This window comes from Panthera onca, chromosome X (genome assembly GCF_046562875.1).
Source record: "Panthera onca isolate mPanOnc1 chromosome X, mPanOnc1 haplotype 2, whole genome shotgun sequence".
In the NCBI taxonomy this organism is placed as follows: Eukaryota; Metazoa; Chordata; class Mammalia; order Carnivora; family Felidae; genus Panthera; species Panthera onca.
The window spans coordinates 110303315-110314660 of NC_138357.1; positions in this window are offsets into that span (position 1 = coordinate 110303315).

Below are 11346 nucleotides of genomic sequence, written 5' to 3' on the forward strand. Positions count from 1 at the left end.
CCCTAGGCACTTTCCCATATCTTACCTTTGTAATTTGCAAAATCACTGCGGGCTATTAAGAATTGCCGAACCCATTTTAAAGAGAGGAAACTGAAGATTGAGGAGATTAACTATCTTGTCCAGGGTTACACTGTAATGGAAGCATAAATAGAATCTAAGTCTATCTGATATCAAAATCTATGTTTTTCCATTCAGTCATTCTTCTAAGCACAATTGACTTAATTCCTCTTCTAAAATGCCTTGACTGGGTATCATCATATGTCAAAAACATCTTAATTACATAACATGATATGCTATGAATATTAGAAACAACTTAATGCTATTTCTGTATTTATGGTCCATGTAATAGTGTTGTAAAGTGGCAATATTGTGGCCTATCCATTAATCAGGTTTTCAGTGTTTGGATTCATTTCTGATGTTGGTATTCCTTAGAGAAGTTCTGTGGAGCAACAAAAATATTGTTGTGGAACCCAAAGTGTTTGCTGAGCTAATCCAACCCACTCTTTTTGCAGATGGTAAAACTTCTGCAGTCCCTGTCTGGATTTTTCTACCAAGAAAAATCCCTTAAAATGTTAAAATGGAAAACTGTCAAGTGGTTCCAAAATACATAATCGAAAAAGCAACCAAATAGACTGACCTTATGCCTGTTGAAATTCTTCCATTTTTTAATGGTTCACCAGCAGTCATTATACTGCAGAGGGAAATATTCTTTAATTCTCTTCCTTTACTTTACTGTGTAAAGCGAATAGAGACCATTATAACCACCAGATCCATTGTCTTTTGTATGAACATAGGGGACATAAAAAAGTAGGGGGTTTCCTGATACAACTCTTAGCTTCAGGGCAGTCTTTCTTTGATGTTTATATAATTAATCCCTTTAAAAATTGTACTCCAGAGTATAACCTAAGAACAAAGCACTTCATCCCTTCTGTTATTAGAACTGTGTACTTCTTGCTTTGACTTTTAAAAATGACAGAGCTACAAGGCATTCTGTTCCCCATGGTTGATCACTTCCTTCCAGTGAATGGCATTATGTTGGTGAATTAATTAGTAGTAAATCTGATTTACATATTCACAAATATTAGAATTGTAGAAAAATTACATCAGGAGGCAGCTCCTTGAAGAAGCTAAGTGAGAGGAGAAAAAAAAATCAAAGGTTCCTCTTTCAGATATAGCATGGGACTTGGCATTTCTAGGTCTGCTTTGCTACCACCTTCAGGCACCTTCTGAATATTGTAAAGCGGATTATTCTAGATATGGAAAAGTCTGTCCTACCATGGGTTGAAAGATTTAGCCTCAGGTGAATGCCATTACCTCCTGTAGTGCACGAACTGCAGAAACTAAAGTAGTTTGGCTACTGGCCTAGCCATCAGCAAATGTGGTCCTTCATCTAGCTCTGTCTCATCACTCTATTTTAGATTTCTGTCCCTAAAGTCAGAATGATAAAGATGATGATGCTATCACCCCTGTAAGGAGATTTTCAGGTGTAAAATATGATAATGAATGTAATGTGCTTTGAAACAACCTCACACATTGTTGGGCTAGGTAGGAGGCCCAAGGCACTTTGCTAAATGTGGAGCATGAAGGCATGTAAAGACCTTGCCTTTGAGGTGTCCACAGTGTAGTGGACTGAGGCCAAAAAAATGAAAGAACAAAATTGTGTAATGTGGCAAGGACATTGGTGCTATGGGACCAGTAAGAACGTTCCCCTAACCCAAACTGAAAAGTGAAGGTAGGGTCTGCAAAGGCTTTGAAGAGGGTATATACGTAGAGATGCTGTCTGGTGCTCCATCCTTACCTCCTTGGCCTAGGAGTTTATTCTAGGTGGTTCCTATATACACCAATGGCTTCCTGCCTCTCTCTGCTTGAGATATTCTTTGACCATGGGGCAGGCTGGAAGTGCCAGTGGGCTAACACCCCTAAGAGTGACCCTAAATCAGTGTGGGACAGGAAAATAAATACTCAGATTTCTTTGCCTTTCTCTGGGATGACTCAGATGTGTTTTACACAGGCTCTCAAAGACTTCCCAGCAGAGTTGACTGCCCCAGTTTCCCACAACACACCCTTTATTGGCTTATCTTTCTTCTCTATCTCCCTTCTCTACTCCCTCACTCTGCTTGCTGGGAATTCCCTCCTAAATAAACCACTTGCACCCACACGTTTGTTTCAAGACCTGTTTTGGGGGGAAAACAATCAAAAACAAGAGATGACGTCCAAATGGAATCTCAAAGGTTAGTGGTTAGTCAAGCCTAGTGAATTTAATGTATGTAAATTATGCATCAGGAGAGCTGTTTGAAAAAGAAAAGAATTAGGCAACCCACCTTGGAAGGAAAGAATATTCAAGGCTACCTGAGGGAATATTCAAGGCAGAGGGAATACTATTTGAAATTATAAGGATGGGATAGATAGAGAGCTTAGCTTGTTTGGGGAACTACAAATAGCTCAGGATGGCTTGGGCAGTAGTTTGGAAAAGCAGGCAGGAGCTGGGTTAGAAAGAGACTTATAAGCCTAGATAAGGAGCTGGGTGTTCACTCTGAAGGTGATGGGGAGACATTTCAGGGCTTTAAACAGGGGAATTTATGGCCACGCTCACGGTCTATAAAGTTACTCCGGTGGCCACATGAAAGGTGGGTAAAGGAAAGGCAAGACTAGAGGCAAAGAGACCAATTGGGAGGTCATGATAATCATTAGGACAAGAAGAGATTGGGGCCTGAAGCAAGGTAGAGGCCAGTGAGATGGAGAGAAAGGGAAGGATTGGTAGGTTTTTCAGGAGATAGAACTGGCAGGACTTGGATGATTACAGAATGGAGCTAAGATACTGCATCATGGTTTCTGAAGACACAGTGTCATTCCACAGAGCTATGCTAAAACCATGCCCAACCCTAGAGATATTAGTGTATTTTTACCAAATTCCACTGGAGATCTGAGCTTCTTGTCAGAGTGAGTAAGAAGGAAAGGGGGGACTGTGTTAAGCTCCAAGCTGCAACAAATGGGGGTTGAATGTAAAGGCTTGGTCATGAGAGCTGGACAAAAGAGGTCAGTGGCCTGGAGGAGTTTACAAGGTGGGGGCTAAACTCCATCAGGTCAAATCCATAATGTGGGGGTTCACGTGGATTCATAAATGTCCTTATTCTCAGGGAGATTGAGTTATATCTTAGGGCTCTTGCTTACATAAGACCATTTCATTTGGAGGAGAAGGAAAGGAGATAAATGAGAAGGGGGTTTAGGAAAATGAAATGTATGGCTTTCATGGGTGAGATTCCCCAGCAGCCTCCCTCTTTGTTTCATAACAATTTGCTTCTTCTTTATAATGCACAGCTGCAATTTCCCTTCTGATGACTCTCTAGAACCCATCCCTGAAGTTGACTAAAGATCATACTCTCTATACATAAGGCCCCCATTTCTGGTGGCAGCTCATATTTGTTAGGTCACACAAACACACATTTCACATGTGTGTGCTTTCATTTACACAATTAGCAATCACATTGAAGAAAATAGGCACCAATTTTGCTGTATTAGACATGAATTCTTTCACTGACACCTATGTGGGGACACTATGAGACCATTTTAATGAAGTATTTTTAGTCCTATTTAAAATATGTTGTTATTAACATTTGTGTACAAGTTTTTGTATGGATACATGTTTTTGTTTCTCTTGGCTCTATAACTAATGCTGGAATAGCTGGGTCACATGGTAACTCTATGCTTAACATTGTGAGGCACTTCGAAACTGTTTTACCAAGGGCCCGAACCATTTTGCATTCTTACCAGCAATGTTCTATGTTTGTTTGCTTGTTTGTTTTAATCATTATATACAATAGTTTTTTTCTCTACTTATTGTTAGATGTTAGTTTCACAAAATCTTTGCAATCTCTTTCTTGATTTGTCTTCCTTTTTGGTGAAATACTTTCTTTTTTAACATCTTAAAATGTGACTTGGAAATCCCCATAATATCCTATTAAGAATTAGGATAATGAGATTATCTAGAAAACATAACAGATTGAACCAACATATTGGCTCATCGTTTGGGAATTCTGAATTTCAGATCGCAATGTCCACATCTTGCTGTGGAAACCCAAATCTTCCATAGAGTCTCCAACTTGGGGGGATTCTTTTAAGCCATGGAACAGCAAAGATGGAATATGGGGACCGCTATTAAGCTCTCTCATTTTACACTCAGAAGGGGAAAGAAAGGAGGAGGGGCCAAAAGGAAGTAAAAGACTGAGAGGGATATGTGGTAAGGCCACAAAGATGTAATGTGGTAACTCTAGTCATGGCTTTGACTGGAGCAGAGGGCCAGTGCTTGAAGTACAATAGTGTGTCTGGTTTGGACCACTTGGAAACCTGCTCATTTCAATTATTTCCCCTTCTCCAGTTCAGACCACCTTTCACAGTTTACTTTTTGTGGTTCCACCCTACCTTTATCCACCCACTTCCCATCACTCTGGCCAGTGGGTGGTGAGGAAAATTGGGGAAGGGAAAAAGCAAAATGAGAACATATGTGTTCATGACCCTTCCCCCACTTCTTCACCTCCCTATTTATTATCAGTCTGGTAGGCTTTCTGTTTAATTTGCCTCACCTGAAGCAATAACACATTGATCTCCATAAAGCAGTAGTATCACCCAAACGATGGTAATGAACTCCCCTGTAGAACAATAAAGGTGAAATAAGATGGTGACATAATCCCACAGGAAGGACTATTAACTAATGTTATTAGGTGATACTTTCTTAGTGAAAATTCCCTCCACAGTAATATTTCATTATTAATAGTCCTTGGGAGTTTAAAGAAAAGAAATACCTTTTTATTTCTCTGGCTTGATCTCCTGGTACTCATAAAGGAATCTAGGCTGTGCTTTATGATGCCAAAAATCACTGGTCAATCCAATTTGGTGATAGAATAACAATCAACCATATTATTTGGAGCTATGTAGAGAAAACAGCTAATTGTTTGACTGAAATATTCACATGCAAATCAGTTATTTTGACATCATATGGGCACAGTCCAAGTCAATATTTAAATAGTAATTTGAAAAATCATTAATTGGAGCCATATTTGTTGATTATCTCATATATACAGGAATTTTTCTCATTAAGCAGATGGCTTTGCATCAATCCCATCTTAGAAATTAGTAAACACAGATTTTTCTAACTGTGGAAAGGAAGTAAATACATAAGGAGGGGCCAGAGGCAGAAGGCAACCTAAAGATAACTCTGAAAACTGAGGCGGTGCTAATTCTTTAGTGGTGGTAAGATCATCTGTGGAGGAGATGGCCCTTGGCAATTTAAACATTGGAGGCTGTAATTATTAATCGGGTGAATTACTTTCCTAGGGCTTCCTTAACAAAATATATAAAACTGGGCGGGGGGGGGGGTGCTTAAACAACAGATGTTTATTGTCTCCTAGTTCTGGAGGCTAGAAGTCTGAGATCAACACATCAGCAGGGTTGGTTCCTTCTGAGGGCTGTGAGGGAGACTCTGTTCCATGCCTGTCCTCTAGGTTCTGGTCTTTTGCTGGCAGTCTTTGGCTTTCCTTAGTGTAGACTCATCAAGTTCATATGGTGTTCTCCTGTGTATGTCTGTTTCCATATTTCCCCCTTTTAATGAGGACATCAGTTACATTGAATTGGGGGCCGACTCTTCTCCAGTATGACCTCATCTTAACTAACTACATCTGTAGTGACCCTATTTCTAAATAAGGTACCAGGGTTTAGGACTTTAACATATGGATTTGGAGGGAATACAATTCATGCTATAACATCTGGTAAGTGATTAATATCACCTCCACAGAGGCCCAGGGATCTCTGTCAGCTCTGGCAAGAGTCATCTTTGTTTTTTTTAATTAATTAATTTTTAAAAGTTTACATTCAAGTTAGTTAACATATAGTGTAATAAGGATTTCAGGAATAGAATTTAGTGATTCATCACCTACATATAACACCCAGTGGTCATTCCAGCAAGTGTCTTCCTTTATGCCCCTTGCCCATTTAGCCCATCCCCCCTCCACAACCCTCCAGCAACCCTCAGTTTGTTCTCTATATTTAAGAATCTCTTAAGAGTTTGTCACCCTCCCTGTTTTTATATTATTTTTGCTTCCCTTCCCTTACATTCATCTGTTTTGTATCTTAAATTCCACATATGAGTGAAGTCATATGATATTTGTCTTCCTCTGACTAATTTTGCTTAGTTCCATCCATGTTGTTGCAAATGGCAAGATTTCATTGTTTTGATTGCTGAGTAATATTCCATTGTATATATATACCCCATCTGATTTATCCATTCATCCATCGATGGACATTTGGGCTCTTTCCATACTTTGGCTACTGTCGATAGTGCTGCTATAAACACTGGGGTGCGTGTGCCCCTTTGAAACAGCACTCCTGTATCCTTTGAATAAATACCTGGTAGTACAATTGCTGGGTCGTAGTTCTATTTTTGATTTTTTGAGGAACCTCCATATTGTTTTCCAGAGTGGCTGCACCAGTTTGCATTCCCACCAACAATGCAAAAGAGATCCTCTTTCTCCACATCCTCGCCAACATGTGTTGTTGCCTGAGTTGTTCATATGAGCCGTTCTGACAGGTGTGAGGTGGTATCTCATTGTGGTTTGGATTTAAATTTCCCTGATGATGAGTGAAATTGGGCATCTTTTCATGTGTCTGTTGGCCATCTGGATGTCTTCTTTGGAGAAGTGTCTATTTGTATCTTTTGCTCATTTCTTCAGTGAATTATTTGTTTTTTTGGGTGTGGAATTTGATAAATTCTTTAGAGATTTTGGATACTAACCCTTTATCTGATATGTCTTTTGCAAATATCGCCTCCCATTCCGTTAGTTGCCTTTTAGTTTTGATGATAGTTTCCTTCACTGTGTAGAAGCTTTTAATCTCAATGAGGTCCAAGTAGTTCATTTTTGCTTTTATTTCTCTTGCCTCTGGAGACATGTCAAGTAAGAAGTTGCTGTGGCCAAGGTCAAAGAAGTTTTTGCCTGCTTTCTACTTGAGGATTTTGAAGGCTTCCTGCCTTACATTGAGGTCTTTCATCCATTTTGAGTTTATTTTTGTGTATGGTATAAGAAAGTGGTCCAGGTTCGTTCTGCTGCATGTCGCTGTCCAGTTTTCCCAGCACCACTTGCTGAAGAGACTGTCTTTATTCCATTGGATATTCTTTCCTGCTTTGTCACAGATTAGTTGGCCATATGTTCGTGGGTCCATTTCTGGGTTCTCTCTTCTGTTCCAGTCATATGAGTGTCTGTTTTTTGTGCCAGTGCCACACTGTCTTGATGGTGACAGCTTTGTGATACAGCTTCAAGTCGAGTCATCTTTGAGTGGGTGCTTCTGGGTAAAGATAAGGCAAAATAGAAATCTACTGTCAACTGGACGGTAGGAACATTTAATCCTTTTGTTTTTCCCTGGGACTAAAAGTTGCTTTCAGATTTGAGGTCCAAGAGACACTTGAACTTCAATGAATCTCTCACGTTTTCTGACGGTGCTTTAGGTCTCCCCTTGGCTTGAAAGTTATAATCTGAAAATATTCCTACTTAGTGTGTTTCATATGTTTTCCAGTCTAGCTTGAAGTTTTGTGTCAGAAGACTCACGGGTATTTTCTTTTTTTACTTTTTATAAAATTACTATCTGCGACAGGAGGTATTCTCCCCAAGCATTTTCATATCCTTAAACCTAACACGTGCTTTCAGAGTCTTTCCATCTACTTTATTTGAAAACATGTGCCCTAGTTGCCCAGTTTACCTGTTGCATTCCCTTCCTTTGCCAACACCATGGCTGTCTCTACCCCATCCTCATCCTTGTGTGGTTTTCTGCCTAAATTTGGGAGAATCACTTGACTACCATTTTCCATCTGGAAGAAAGGGGATGGTGATCATCCTTTTAAATATCCTAAACACCTTGGTTAAAACCATCATGCCTGAGAGGTCAGCCCTTGCTGTAGTCATGGATTATGTTTTGCAAGGCTGTCTCTTTTCTGAGAACATCACTAGCAGTGCCCTGGACTTTCTGTGAGTGATGTCCAGAGGATGTTTGTATCCATGTTAAACTGGCCTTCGAAGGCACTTTTCTCTTACCTGCGATAAACTCTCTTATGTTGCTCTGCTTCATCTGAGAACTTCAGAAGTGGCTCCTCTTAATTGCTGATGATTTTTGTTGCAAAGCTTTTAGTAAGACAATAAAAGAGGCTGTGTATGCATACTGCAGGAACAGTTGGAGGGTTGAGTCAAACCACTGGGAGGTTGGGTGGGAAAGAATCAGCAGGCCAAGCTTTCATTTGGCATCTTGTGGCTACATGTTGTATATGTTTATACATACATATTTCATGATTGGATGTTTATACGTGTGCATATACAAACAAAATCATGTTCCTTAGATGTCAAGTAGAAATTATTGAAGTAAAACCTTCCTGTCTCTCTATACAAATTAATGCATCACTTGGGGGGGGGTTGCCAGGAGGCAAAAGTCCAGATTTCTGTTCTCAATGAGCTTGATATCTTAGTAGAGAGATATGATTATTCATTCAGGAAAAAATTTTAAACATCTAATATGTGAAAGTCCAATTTGAGAACTGACATATGTTGTAAGATACCATCCCTATGTGAAAGATCATACTTTACTGCAGGATGTAGAGAAGTTGACAGAAGGTGACAAAAGTCTGGTGAGGGCTTTGACAGAAGAACACATAGAGCATCGCAAGATTTGGTGTTAGATGTGTTTCACTCAGACTGAGAGGGTCGAGGAGGCTTCCTGGAGGTGGAAGATAACTAAGACCAATGCCTGACCGTTTCATAAATGTTCCACCCTCAATGAGTGGTACAGGTGTAAGTGGCATTCAAAGATGGGGAGGTCACTTCATGCTGGGGTGACAAGGGGTGACTTCATGGGGCAGTGGGGTTGGAGATAAAGCATGTAAGTTAACATTGAAAACTGTACATACCTGGTCACTCTGCAACTGTGCATCGTGGAAAGTCTCCGTGGGGAGGTGGGTGATAAGAGAAGCGTGGGATGTTGCATAGGTTGGAGCCAGCAGAGATGGATTTGACGTGGAATCTGAGCCCAGCCGGTAGTGCCATCCAGGAGCTGTTGCGTGTGTCATCGGTCCTTGTTGCTTGTCACGGTTTGCTAGGGAAGGGAAGGCCTCCCAGCAGATGGATTTGGGAATGGAGCACTGTGGTTACTTTGAGTAATGGATGTCTATTGGATGAAGGGAGCTACTTACTTCTGGTGTATGAGTTATGAATGCTTTTGTCTGGAGGTTCCAAAACCCAACTAAGAATGACTTTAATAAAAAAAAAAGGGACTGATTTTTCCTATGTCATCCAGGAGGTGGATGTAGTGACTGGGGCACTGATTGAGTGGCTCAAGAATGTCAGATATGACCATCTCTCCCATTCTTCAGCCTTTTTTTTTCATGTTTGTTGCCTTATGGTTGAAATATAACATTCACAATTCTGGACATCACATATGCAGGGTATGACAGGATTTTCCTGGACAGGAAAAAGGGGGAAAGTTATGTCTGCTCCTTTGATAAGGAAAGTAATATTTTCTCCAGAAGCACTTCACAAGATTTCCCCTGATGTCTTCACTGCCAGACCTGTGGCGCACGGCTACTCCTAAAATCAGGAGAGGTTGAGAAAGAGTTTAGGGTGTTTAACCTGTCACAAAAGTGAGAACGGGATTGCAAATGAGTGTTGGGAGGACCAAGCAGCAACTAGGATGTGTGTGTGTGTTGTGGGGGCCCCCCCTCCTCCCCTGCATACAGAATTGCTAGGGCTGCCTGTGGCCTGAGCTGGGGTACAGGGACCAGGTGCGGTACCAGTAGCGGCCTCAAGGGGGAGCCAAAGGGAAGGACACTTGGCTGGGTCTCCACACAGTGCTCATTTCATGTCTCTTTGGGTCGCTCCTCTCCACCATCATTGCTTTTATTCCTCTGCCCTGAATTCAGATCCTCGCCCTTTCTCGCAGATGTTGGCTTTATCTTCGAAGCTGTCATTGGCCTCTTTCTCTTCTCACTCTGCACACACCTGGAGAGAAGTCAGGAAGCCGATGTTAGCAGAGCCTGAGACTCCTGCCAGGCCTAGAAGCTGTGCCAACCATGAGGTCCCTCTGGGTAAGGTTTGGATTTGCCAAGCCTTGCATCCCAGCCAGCCAGAGAGGAGGAAAATAACAGGGGCTCAAGTGCCCAGCGATTGGTGCCAGGCCAGTCAGTGGGAAGCCAGACTGTAGTCACCTGGCATAAGGAATCTGTTCTCTGAAGACAAGTTCGATTCTGGACTTCTGCATTTGCTTCATGGTTTCTGCCTTTCCCTTTAGTTTCTTGGTAAACTTTTCCAGAAACCCCACCTTTATCATCTCAGAATGAAAAGAAAAAAGGAATTGCCCACATCACACCACTGAGACCCTCTTCCCTACCTTCCTGATCAGGAGTGGGAGAAGCCAACATGTCTGAGCCGGCGATTTGGGTAAGAATAGAAAGAAATACCTTGAAATTAGTGAAAGAAATACCTTGAAAGAAATACCTTGAAGTGAAAGGCATTAGTGAAAGGTATTTCTTAGTGAAAGAAATACCTTGAAGAGGGTAGCCAAGGACAAGGGTGATTTCTACTGTGCTCTCATGAGGGCGTTCATTGAGAAGGGACTCTCAACCAGGGCAATCAGAATTTCTGGTGAAGTAGAGACAGGATGTTCTAAAACAAAGCACCACTTTGCTCCATGGAGCAGTTTTTAATCACACTATTTATTTTGCATTTCCGAGAGTAATGAGGGTAGGTATGGATGTTTATTAAAAGGTAGCATGGGGGAGCCTGGGTGACTCAGTCGGTTAAGCATCCAACTTCGGCTCAGGTCGTGTCTCGTGGTTTGGGAGTTCGAGCCTTACGTCAGGCTCTGTGCCGACAGCTCAGAGCCTGGAGCCTGCTTCAGGTTCTATGTGTGTCTCTCTCTTTGCTTGTTCTCTCTCTGTCTCTGTCTCTCTCTCTCAAAACTAAATTGGAAAAAACATTAAAAGGTAGTGAGGCCCACCACGGCTGAGAACTACTGCTAGGGATGGTGACAGAGTGCAGCGCCATGTAGGACAAGTAAGACAAATCCGATCTTCGCTGCAAAGTTGCCCAATATGAAAACTTCTCTGATGTATTCATAGGAGGGTTTGGCCACTTTAATGTGTGACCTAATGGGGGAGCTAGGCTTTGGGAGTCTGGTGGAGCCTATGAATTCCCTGCCAAACACTGTTTTTACATGTGTAAAATAAAATGCATAGAATAACAAAGAAAACCAATTATATGGAAATAGGGATATCAAAATAGTAATGAATACCCAGGTTTGTGATAGACAAATACATGTGCT